The sequence below is a fragment of the Ambystoma mexicanum genome, chromosome 8 (assembly GCF_040938575.1).
Source record: "Ambystoma mexicanum isolate Mex_15411 chromosome 8, UKY_AmexF1_1, whole genome shotgun sequence".
Classification (NCBI taxonomy): Eukaryota; Metazoa; Chordata; class Amphibia; order Caudata; family Ambystomatidae; genus Ambystoma; species Ambystoma mexicanum.
In genome coordinates this window covers 1,437,389,646-1,437,403,029 of record NC_090929.1, presented here as the reverse complement: position 1 = coordinate 1,437,403,029, position 13,384 = coordinate 1,437,389,646, and positions in this window count along the sequence as shown.

The window sequence follows — 13,384 nt, the reverse complement described above, 5'->3', positions numbered from 1 at the left end:
AGAACATTACATCAAAATGCTGCGCCCTTGCGGTTCCACTCACAATCCTTAGCGACTGATATCAGAGCTTTCTGTAGTACGGAGCATATTTTAAAGGCTCCAGACAAAACTATGGTGGTGAATCTTTCCTCCGCCCCGACGACATTTGACACTCATTTACACTCGGACATCACGCATTCGCCACTCCCACCCCCCACACACTTTTGGCTGCGGGTTTCACCTGAACTGCTCCAGCTTCACCTCTCGATACAGCCGTATGTTAATGTTATAGGATATTTGTACCACGCACTATCACCACCGGAGTGGTCCGCGTATGCACTAATTAACCTATAATGGACTCACCACCGGCTCTCTACCACTCGAGCCAGTTTCATTCGTCCGAAATTGTGACCTCGGCCCAAATTCATGCAAATTTGATTCCTCTACCTCCTCAGTTCCAATGTGACACGGAAACAAACTGTAGATCTTGCCCGGCCATGACTTATTTCTCCTTCTGTCACAAATACAATTGCTCCTGAATTAACTGACGTGAATAAACGCATTCCGGAATTACCGGATGGGTCAATTGTCTGCAACCTATAAACCATTCATATGCCCCGCCCTCATCCGATTGATCCATCTCAATCTCCTATAATGTTTCCCAACTCCAGCTCTTCTGCCTTGTACGTATCCTTCTCACCCTAAACCACACAAGCTCCTCCTTCCCAAGTACCCTCATTGCCCCTTTATGAAGTCACATAGCTCTTTTGTCTCCGTCTAAATTGTTTGAGAATCTCGACACAAAAGTGAATAAGCAAACTTCCATGCTGACGAGATGGTTGGAACATGGTTTACAAAGCTCACAGATCCATTGCCCCAATGTACAACTGAGTTGCTCATTGTTAATGAAATCAACCACAGCACCCTTCGAGACACTAGAGTGGAGGACGCCATCACTTCTCTGCCGCCCTTGTTGCAGGACTCAAGTCATCACAGTCCCTGAAGCTTGGTCCTCAGTTGAAAATGTAGCTCCTCCTCCCTCTATAAAGCCTGCATTTACAATCTTCACCAGGTCGAAGACCAACAACAAAACTTACAACTCATTGAAGAAAACTAAAAGTACGAGAGCGCCTTTGGGCTCTACTCAATAAGGCTCACGCAAATTCATTCAGCCCCTAACCTTGCCTAGCAAACAATGTTTAATAGCGAAGAATGCCATAACTAAGAAATATGCGATCATGGCCTGCTCTAAACAAATTCCTCAAAAGAGTGCCAAATCTTCAGCGCCTGCTTATATAAATACTGATGAGTTAAGCTACGAGCCTCTTCATGACCAGGTACATGAAGCAGAACTTCTAAACAAGAAGGCAGATGAGTCCATGTCTCGAGCCTCTCAGGCCTCGTGCCATGATAGAATTCAGGGTGCATCTGAGTTCAGTAGCCCTAAGAACAGAGTTCCTCGCACTAGAGCAAAGGCACAACAGGATTGCCAAGTCGATCGCCAAATATGCTGCTTTGCCTTGCTCACAAATGGGCCTCATCAAATCTCCCCAGACAGAGAGTCAGCAATGGCGAGTGTTGAACTTCACTGCTCCTCCCAATCAAGCTATTTGTAATTAACTATCTAAGCCCAGGGTGGAGAACCAGCCCTCTTCATTGCGCCATGCCATTGTCACTCACACAAGACAGCTACAACAGAAGGCGGCTAGGCAATGTAATACAGCCACCCAGTCTCCTCCTGCACTCCACCATTAATTGTGCAGTGCCGAGGTGGATCATATCCAGTGTATGATTAAACCTGACCATCATATTGCATATTTTTAGCGTCTGACAGCATCGAGGACTTGCGCTCCTCGGACATAGCCCAAGTATAATTCTTGCAACACAATGATCCAACAGCTGTGAGACTGTGGATTCAATCTGGTTTAGTACTAAACATCCTGTGGCAAGCAAAACAACAATTATATCGACTGGGCTTCATACTCACTCAAGAACAATCTCTTCTTACCTCGACCACGCAAGAAAGGCCTTGTGCGATCTTACAAAGAAACACCAACACTGGTTCAGATCTTCCCATGAAAATCACTTGCACAGAGGGAGCCTCCCAAACAGTGGTAGAAATTCTACACAAGCCCAAATAAGCTTAACAATCACAAAATGTAAACTCGAGTTAACAACTCATGTCGCCCTCTCAGCCCATTTGTAAATTCGGCAGTTGGAATACGGGGGGCTTTAAACATCTTTTAAACCCCATTAAAAATCCATTGAGCGGTTTTGAAATAATCGCCTTACAAGAAATCTGGTTGACGGAGGCCCCTGTATGGAACGGGTATGCCATCTCATTGCTGCCAGCCAAAAAGCCAGCCAAGGGTAGACCCATGGCCAGCCATTGGTTGCAGTTAGTTAAAAACAAACAAGGCCTTCTGTTGGAACTGTAGGCAAAATGCAACATGTTCACCCAACTGGTTAAAATTAAAACCCCCCTCTCAAGTGTTGGCTCTTGTCAATCTTTACTGGAACCATTCTAGCATTGATGCAAAATCTTTGAGACATGGTGTATACTTGGATTTAATCATTGACCACTGCTCTACAAGTCACGTAATTCTGGCAGGCAATTTCAACCTTCACTGTCTTACTAAGAGGCCACATAAATCTACTGTCCTTGCACAGCATTGGCTAGCTTTTATGGACGAGAGACAATGCTTAATGGAGATGTTCAGGGAGATATACCTCTGCAGAGCACTTGGAAGAGAGCACAACAGACAACCATTACTGCTTATATTACAGAAAGGAGTCTGTAAGCATTAAGCACTTCCAAGTCATTCCTCAAGAATGTAGTGATCACAAACTTCTCTCCCTCACCTGGCAATGGTCGTACCCTCTAACATCTCCAGTGGCAGAAATAGGTTTAGGTGATCCCCAGAATCGCTGACACTTTTCAACACTTCTATACAAGGTTATCATAAATCATTAAATCCTGAAGTGATTAAATCTGATGGACTATATGTGTCTGCGCTACAAATATTCAAGCTACAACCGTCTGTTCTAGCTAATCCAACACATACGCACAAGCACACTTATGATCACGAGCTGCACAAAAAAAAAAAAACAATTGCATCATTGTCTCAAACTTGGCCAGCCTGTCTCTTTAGTCCAGGATCCTAGAGGCCAGACATCTCGGAACACAAAATTAATAACAGGCTAAAATCTGGCAAAGCCTTAATTATGCAGCAAGATGCAGAACAAATGCTCTGTGCCTTAGCCTAAAAAAATACTGTAACCAATTGGGGTCTCTTAAATCATGCTATCCACGCCACCCAAACTCCATACAAATCAATGCAGTGCGAGAAGAGCAATGGGAACAATACAATCAAATACTGTATGCCCAACTGCCCAATAACCAATGGGCAGTCAGACAGCAGGATGCAGAACAGATAGCATCAGATGACACTAGCATTCAATTTGATAGAGGTGACATTATCCATCAGATATCTAAATTGAGCAATTTGAGATCTCCAGATCCTGATGGAATAACCAATAGTATGTTGAAAGCCCATCTGATGCCTGAGCTTCTATTCTTTTGAAAATGATTGCCAATGTTGCTGCGCGAAAACAAATTCTGCCGTCATGGCAAAAATCCATCATCATCCCCATATTTAAGAAAGGCGATCGGGGAAGACCTGAAAATTATCAGCCTAAAGCCCCGTTAGACGATCCAGGGAAATGATTTGCTTGCCTGATATTGAGGGATTTTAACAAATGAATGACTACTAAGTGGATGCATGATAAAATTCCAAACCGGCTTTATCCCCGGGGTAGGCACTGCCATTAACTTGCTATCCATAACTGCAATAAGAATGCATGAAGAGCAATTTAAACAAACTGTCTAAGGGCGTTTGCGGATTTTAAAACTGCGTTTGATTCTGTATCGCGTACATTTTTGGCAGATAAACTAAGAGCAGTCTGTCCTACCTACACATCCAGGCTCTGGTCTCCCAGTTACATTCCAACACATCAGTCCAAATACGCCGGTATCTGGACGGAAGGTCATCAAGCTCTATTCCAACCTACAGAGGTCTCAAGCAAGGCTGCATCCTGGCCTATGCATGGTTTAATTTTTTCATATCCGATATGGGTCAGCACTTTTCAAACATTATTTCTGACCCTCCCAAACCCGGCAAATGTGCTGTACCTTGGCTTCTGTATGCAGATGACCTAGTCTTCCTGTCCAAGACTCCTAAATGTCTTCAAAACTTCTTAGCAGCATTAGAGCATTATGCCATCGCTACTTAACTTGGCCAAAACAAAAGATCATGATCTGCGCTAGTCATCATCAAATCAGCAAATGCTCTTACTTGTGGCAATTGCACGGATCTCCTTTAGAAGTAGTATTGCATAGCTATTTAGGCCTTAACACTAATAATCATTCCTCTGATTTGTCGTATTGTGTGGGACTGAGGAGTAAAATGTTTTGTTGCACAAGCACAAATGATTCACAAGAAGTATGGCAAATTTTCCATTGCACCCTTAATTAGATATTACAAACAAAAAGTGGTGCCCATCATCACCTAAGGTGCGGAGGCCAAAGCCTGGAAAGAAAAGACTTTCTGGTTAACACTAGAAGGCCTTTTCTGGAAGCAGGTGGTACGCCTGCCCGCTAGCCAACCCATGAGTGTAATTCTGCATTTATTTATTTTGAATTTGTAGAGCGCGCTACAGCCCAGTCGTCACGGCGCTATGAGGAAACGTAAGAGGGCTTACTTGAGGGTTACAGGAATGCGGCCCAAACAGTGTATTACTTAGTACATTTTGTTTCGTTGCATAATACAGATGATGGACATTAATTAGAAGTAGATGCAGAGATACATGCAAGTGGAAATAAAGCCCTTTCAAACAAAGAGCTTAGTTTTGATGGCTTTACGGAGTGCTGCATGAGAGTCAATCATCCTAATCTGGGCCGGGAGAGTATTCCAAAAGGTAGCGGCCATGGGTGGGAAGCTGGTGCCGCCGGCACGCACTCGGCGTGTGAGAGGAACAGTGATTTGATTGGAGTAGGCCAATCCGGCAGGTCTATATGGCGGATGTCTGATGATTCTTCGTGCTAGTTAGGGGGGAGCCAGGCCATGGAGACATTTGTGTCTCGAGGCAAGGGTTTTGAAGACAATCCTTTCCTTGACGGGGAGCCAGTGTACCTGCCTTCTGACCCCCGATATATGGTCCCTGCGTGAGATGCCCATTGCAGCCCTCAGGGCATTGTTCTGAGCTAGTTGAAGTTAGGCCAGATGTATGTGGGAGGTCATTACAGTAGTCCAACCTCGACCCAATGATAGCCCTGGCAATGGTGAGGCAGTTCTGTTGGGAGAGGAAGGGTCTGGCTACGATGAACAATTTTGAGTGATACGCTGTAGAGGATGCAATAGCATTAACCTGTCTATCCATGGTAAGTTTTGGTTCTAGATACATGCCCAATGTCTTGATGACTTGTGAGACAGTGATGGGGATGTTGTCAATGGTGAAGGATGAGTATTACTTGTCCAGTTTACCTAAGGTGGAGGGAGACCCAATTAGTAGAAGTTCGGTTTTCTCACTATTGAGACATAACCAATTTTCTGCCATCCAGGATTGGATCGTTGAGTAAATGGAGTTGAGGGTGTTCATGTCCGTTGGGTAGTGACCGGAGAGGGGGATGAGCACCTAAGTATCATCTGCATGATTGGTGTATGAGATACCCAGGGCGTCCATGATTCTGAAAAGGGGCCTTGTGAAGAGGTTATAGAGGGTAGGAGCTATGCACGAGCACTGTGGGACTCCACATTTAATGGGACTAGGATTGGCACAGGAGGATTCAGAGAAAACTTTCATCACTCTTTCCTGTAGGAATGAGGTTATCTATGCACAGACCCTCGGGGAGAAGTTTGCGGAGGAGAGATGATTGCAAATGGTTTTGTGATCCACCAAATCAAAGGCAGCTGAAAGGTCTAAAAGAAGGAGCGCAGGTTTTCCGGCGTCTCTGAGGGCATCCATTTGATTTTTTTAGGTCAAGTAGTGCCGTTCCAGTGCCATGTCGTGGCCGGAAGCCGGACTGGCGTAGACCAAGAAGGTGGTTGTCTCCAAGGAATCTTTGAACATGCAGGTAGGCTGCTTTGTCCAAAATTGTTAGCAAAAAGGGGACAGTGGTAATAGGCCCGTAATTCCCTGGGACCAATGGCTCAAGGGAGTTTTTTTTTATTTTTAGAAGCGGTCAGCGCACACTTCCTTGAGTCAAGTCGGAACATGGCCAGACTGGAAGGAGGAATTAATGAAGGCAGTGATAAACGGGGCAAGGGAGGAGGCACAGTCTTCCATGATCTGAGCCAGGCATGCATCGCCTTTACAATTAGATGGTTTGATAGACTTTTGGAGAGCAATGACTTCAGGTTCACTCATGTCCGAGAATTCAAACACCGGAGCCTGCCTAGAATACGTGACAACAGGGAGGCGGGTGTATTAGCTAGTAGATTAGACAGGGCCTTTTGGTGGGCTAGAATTTTGGTGTGCAAAGTGTCCAGTTTGGCAAGCATGGCAGCTTGAATTTTGTTGCACCAAGTCTCGACCTTCAGGAGGGTAAAAGTGGGGGGGGGATAGATTCTCCTTAGTGAGCTTATTGAGAATGCAGCAGGGAGAGCGATGGTAGACTTAGTGGGTCACTTGGAAGTAGTAATGTCTAATTTGATGCTCAAGTGGCCAGACCAAGGAATGGGAGAGATTTCTGAGACTAGGAGGGAACAATTGCGATGAGAAACCCAGTCAAGCGGGCAACCTTTAAAGTGGGTCGACTAAGAGATGGCTTGGGCAAACCCTAAGGTGGTTAGGGCTTTTTGCAGGGCAGAGGATATCATTAGGGTCGTTAAGCCCTAGATTGTTGTCACCCAGAGTAGGACTTTAGAGGATTTTTTGAGGTTGTCTGAAAGTGAGTGGCTAAGTGCCTCATGGAAATCAGTAGAGGGGCCTGGAGGGCGGTAGACAAGATGGAAGGAGATAGTACAGTTTGGCGAGAGCTTCAGTTTGAGTACGAGGTAATCAGAGTTCTGACCCAATTCCCCTTGGATCCTTCTGATGGTGAGCGTGTCTTTGGCGATGACAGCTACACCACCACTTCTTTGACCAACACGATCTTGCCTAAATATCGTATACCCACATGGACGGCGAGGGCAGGGCCAGAGGTCTCAATTAACCAAGTCTCACAGAGAAATAGTAGGTCAAACTTGTCCTTAATGATAAGGTCATGCACATCCAATGTGTGTGCTGGTGGAGAGCGGGAGTTAACCAAGGCAGATTTCAATGGGACATCCGAGGGGGTGGCCGAAGTGGAGGGTGTGGTGGAGGCGTGCTCAGGGGCAGTTTCCCTGGGTCGGAGGGAGGTCTGGCTGATGGCATGAGCGGAGGCTGAAGAAGTAGATCTGGACAAGAGTGGATTATGGAAGCAGGCAGGCCTGAGTGACTAGTAACATAGCTAGCATCACAGGACAGTATAGGTACAAGGGCTGTAGGCATAAAATTACTAGCATCAGATGACAGTATAGGTACAAGGGCTGTAGGCATAGCATCACTAGCAAAACATTACAGTATAGGTACTAGGGTTGTAGCATAGGGTCAGAGCTAGTGACAAAGAGTCCGTGGCAGGTGGCAGTGGGTGACTAGTACCAGTGGATATTGTTGGCCTTTCACCTAGTGGTGTGGATGAATCCAGTGCCTGCATGTGGGTTGTGTTGTTGGTAGTTAAAGCATCGGCCATCTTAAAAGACTCGTGGCTCGCAATGGTGCCGGTCCGGGTCTTCATGCACTGCAGTGCACAGCTGATTGGGCATTCATTGGGGCTGCTTTCACTTGGTATTTAGTATGTTTGGAAACTGTGCAATTTGTTCAGAAAATGCTGACTGGCCGATGACCCCCAATCTCTACTATTCGCTATGGCTTCTTACATGAACTGCTCCAAAGATCATTTTATGAAAACTCATCGCAACAACGGAAGCCGCAAATGTTTCAATCTCGCTTCTTAAAACCACTCCTTCTCGAGCAAAGATCAAATTATGGCGCTATGACTGGATCTCAACACGGGAACAATGCATGATGTATCAACTCTTTAAGACCGGAAATTTCAAGATCAAGAGCCTCCAAGACACCCAATCCTAATCTAAAGAAGTTCCCTGTCCAACCTACAGGAATGTATTTCGTTTGAATCTGTGGCCATCGAGAGAAGTCCTATTAAAACGAAGAAAAATTGCCAGAATGGACTGTGTATGCAGATTTTGTCAAAACTCATACGAACCTGAGACTTTAAAGCATTTGCTCGTATTCTGCCCTTCTCTGTCAAAGAGGAACAAGTTACTTTACCTGGTAGCGTTCTTTCGATGGGATGTTCCTTCGACATACTCCACATTTATGACAGGTAATCACCACAGCTGTGCTGCTTCGGAAAATTTTCGGCGTCTGCGTCCTGCGTCAATGACGTTGACACGCCGTCCCTCGAGGGCCTCCGTCGAGCTGACATCACCGGATGTTATAAGTCGGACGCATGACGCCCGTAGCCTAAGTTGTAGATTTTCCCAGAACGTGTGGCAACAATCTTCTGCCAGTATGACTACAGAAAGCCTTGCAGAAACGTAAGCTGCAAACGCATAAGAAATTCTGTAGAGGGGCAGGCTGGGAGGGTGCGATGTGGAATACTCCGGAGGAACATCCCATCGAAAGAACGTTACCAGGTAAGAAAGTAACTTGTTCTTCGAAGGGATTGTTTCTTCCGATGTATTCCACATCTATGACAGATTCCCAAAGCAGTACCAACGTGTGGAGGTGGGAAAAAAATTCAGAATTTTAGAATGCCCAATTAAATTGCAGAATAGAGGACCGCCTTGCCAAAGGCCAAATCTTGCCCATGGATCGAATCCAGGGAGTAGTGTTTTACAAAAGTATGGACAGAGGACCATGTGGCTTCTTCACAAAAGTTACGAATGGGAACACCCCTCTGCAGAGCAGTAGTGGCAGCCACACCCCTAGTAGAATGGGCCCGTAAGCCAACCGGAGGGTCCTTACCCGCCAGATGGTAGCATTCAGAGATTGTCAAGATAATCCATCTGGACAAGGTCTGCTTAGTAACAGCTTGACCCAAACACCTTCCAGCGTATCCTACAAAGAGCTGATCGTCCACTCTGACCCGGGACATGGTGAGATGTAGAAACTTAAAGCTCACCTAGGGTCCAACCTATGGAGCCTCTCTTCCTTACCAGGATGCGGAGGAGGATAGAACGCCGGAAGAATGACATTCTGGCTCAAATGAAAGTCCGACACAACCTTCGGAAGAAAAGAAGGACGGACCCTAAGGACAACCCTGTCGTTATGGAACACCGTGAAAGGTAGCTCGGCGGATAGTGCCTCCAACTCACTCTGCGAGCAGAAGTAACCGCAACCAAAAAGACAGTTTTAAGGGTCAACAGTCTCAAAGGACAAGAATGTAAGGGCTCACACGGAGCTCCCATTAGGAATTTCAGAACTAAGTTTTAATACCAACCCGGGCACCTGGAAAGGTGACAGTGGGAACACATTAGTTAGCCCTTTTAGAAACTGAGAAATCAAAGGAATCTTAAAATAAGAACACTTGTTAGACAAGCGCTTAAATATGGTCAGGGCCGCCAGGTAACCCTTCATGGTACATGCGTGTAGGCCCTTGTGGGCTAAAGAAAGCAAAAAAGACAGAACCACAGGAATGGCACATGAAAAAGGATCTCTATTCTCAAAACGGTTCTGAGTCACAGGTAGGGATAAAACAGACCTCTTGGCTCTGTGAGCATACACTTTTATATACAGAAAGAAAGTCTGATATTTCCATAGGTGTCACTCAACACTCTTCCCACACCAACAGTGGTATCAATTATCACAAAATGTTTCCATATATCTCAAAACAATCATTAAAATGATCATAGTACATAAAACATATACATTATGTTTAAAACCACACAAGTATGAACACCATAAGTGAGTAATGTTTGCAGTTATTCCTTAAGGATCTTACACTGTGTGTACATCTCACACTGATTCCTATACCACACTACTATTTAGCATCACGGCATGTTTGCGCTTCCACTTACGGCGCCTACAAATCCCAGAACTTCGTGGGTGTAAGTCCAGTGATCATGTGACGCGTTTCTCAGATGCACCGTCATCGCGTGACGTTGGTGCGCGATGACGTCACAACGTCACGTTTTGGGTCGTTTTTTACCCGCGAATTTCGCTGCATTTTGGATCCTAGCAGGGACACAGAGGCAGCGCGTTTTTGAGCTGGCAGTGAGGAAAAGAGAGAAAACACTCACAAGTAAGTTAGCAGAGGACTGTTGTGAAGCTCTTCTTGTGGAGGGGGCAATATATTTAATGATTTTGAGAGTGTTTTTGAAAGGATAGGCACATGAATGGGGGTTCTATTTTTCTATTTTTTACAGAAATTTGACCCATTAAGGGAAGTGGAGATTTTGGCACTGACCCATATATGGGAAAGATACTAAAGGAATCTTTGGGACCGAGATGTGTAGCAATACTCCAGCATAACGCTGCATTGAAATAGGTAAGATTTACCACCTATATATATATATATCTGTTAGCCTAGGAAGTGAATATGGGAATTTTTTGTAAAATCCCCTATTAATTTTGTCCTAATTGCACACTACTTTAGATAAGGGAGAGAAAGGAAACGCTAGAATTCCTGAAGAAATTGGGAATCTGCAATACAGAACAGAAAAACCCCAAGATTCACTACTGGGAATAGAGGTATGTAATTCAAGACATATCCCGTACCCTTTGAGGGATGAGGGTACACATGTGTTTTTCATATCAATAGAGATCGATACTTTATTACTAGATACTAATAGGGTGTTCAACATTTTTTTTGATCAACAGGGTTCTCCTCTAGAAAAGAAGAATTTTTAAATTTCGGCACAAGACAATTTTCCCCTGAAGAATGTCCTACATGACTGTATTTCAAGGACAGAAACTTGTACAAGTTGGGTCGTTTGTATTACATCGATAGGAAATAGGCCATTAGTAGTGTGGTATACGAATCAGAGTGTGAGATGTACACACAGTGTAAGATCCTTAAGGAATAACTGCAAACATTACTCACTTATGGTGTTCATACTTGTGTGGTTTTAAACAATGTATACGTTTTATGTACTATGATCATTTTTATGATTGTTTTATGAGATATATGGAATCTTAATAACATTTTGTGATAATTGATACCACTGTTGGTGTGGGAAGAGTGTTGAGTGACACCTATGGAAATATCGGACTTTCTTTTTGTACATGAAAAAGGATCCACATTCTTTACCCTGCACCAGTCGCAGAACTTTCCCCAACGGCAACGGTACAGGGACTTTGTTGCAGGCCTTTTAGCCGAAAGCAACACCTCCATCACGTCTTCAGGGAGGTCCCAATCCTTGTACCTCAACCGTTCAGAAACCAAACATGAAGGTTGAGAGACTTGACCTCTGGAGGGAGAACCCGACCTCCTCTCCCATGAGAGCAGATCGTCTTGGTAGGGAAGGTGGCGTGGAGGGCAGATGGACATGTCGAGAAGATCCGGGTACCACGCTCTCCTGGCCCATGCCGGAGCAATGAGGATCATTCAGGAACCGAACCTCCGTAGCACTTGTGGAATGACTGGGACTGGAGGAAACGCGTACAGCAGTGGGAAGGACCACTACACTACGAACTAAGGCTCCTCTTGGAGGAAATTCCCGCAAGCAGAATCTTTCGTACTTCTCGTTGACACTGGTGGCGAAGAGATCCACTTGTGGGGTCCCCCAAAGGGCGAAGATCTCCAAGAGAACCTCCTGAGCCAGCTCCCACTCGTGAGTGACCGTGCTCTGCCTGCTCAGAGCGTCCGCCGCCTCGTTTTCGTCTCCGGCCAGATGAACTGCCGAGATCGAAATTTCCTGCTGGATGGCCCAGAACAAGAGCTGCAGCGCCTCTCTGCACAGTGGGAGAGACACTGCCCTCCTCCCTTTTTGTTGAGGTAGTGCATGGCCACTGAATTGTCCGTCAGAATTAGGACATTCTTCCCCCGCACAGACTCTAGAAAAGCCTTCAGAGCTAGCCTGATGGCCCTCAGCTCCAACAGATTGATATGGAGTCTGGACTCCGACGGAGACCAACGACCGGTGACTGTCAACTCGTTGGCATGAGCTCCCCATCCCGTTAGGGATGCGTCCGTCACCTCCGGCCAGGGTAGCCAAAACAGAGCCCCCTTCATCAGATTACCTTTGACGGCCCACCACAGAAGATCCTGAACGACCGAGGGCGGCACCTGAATGGGATCCGACATCCTGCCGGAGGACTGCGACCACTGCATCTTGAGAGCCCATTGCAGAGATCTCATTCACAACCTGGCCTCTGGCACCAGTAGAATGCAGGATGCCATGAGGCCAAGCAACCTCAAGAACTCGAATGCCGGGAGACTGGGCACGTTGAAACTTGTCCACCATCTGCAGAATGTGATTAGCCCTCACATGGGGAGGCGAACACTGCCCCAGGGATGTGTCGAGCACTGCTCCGATGTACTGGAGCCGCTGGGTAGGTGTCAAGTGGGACTTCTTTAAGTTGAGGGAGAAGCCCAGCTTGTGGAGGGAGTGGCAGGTGACTGACAGATGATCCAGGACTTGCTCGGGAGAGCGCGCCCTGATCAACCAATCGCCCAGGTAGGGGTAGACGTGAATCCCCCTTTCCTGAGATACGCTGCCACCACCACGAGCTTGGTGAAGACCCTCAAGGCGGAGGTCAATCCGAACGGAAGGACCCAAAACTGAAAATGCAAGTCACCAACCGCGAACCTCAGATACTTCCTGTGCTTGGGATGAATCGGCACATGAAAGTAAGCATCCTTGAGGTCGAGAGACACCAACCAGTCCTGAAGTTGAAGGGCCTGGAGGACTTGAGAGAGAGAAACCATCTTGAACTTGTCCTTCCTGAGGAGCTTGTTCAAACCATGCAAGTCCATGATGGGTCTCAATCCCCTGTCTTTTTTCAGGACCAAAAAAATATGGGGAATACCATCCCTTGTTCCTCTCCGCTACAGGCACCAGTTCTATGGCGCCTTTCTCCAGCAGGGATTTGATTTACTGCGCAAGAAGCGGATCCAGAATCTTCAAAGAGAGCTTCCCTGGTGGATTGTCGTGAGGCCTCTGCCGGAAAGGAAGACAGTAGCCGTGGGCTATGATCTCCAGAACCCACACATCTGAAGTAATGGCACGCCATTCTACAAGATGCTGCGCCAGCCTTCCCCCAACCGGCGAACCATGGGACATGGCTTCATGACTGAGCTGAAGCGGCTGCAGCGTTGCCTGAGGGCAAAGAGGCAACAGCCCGAGCGGCCTTGGTA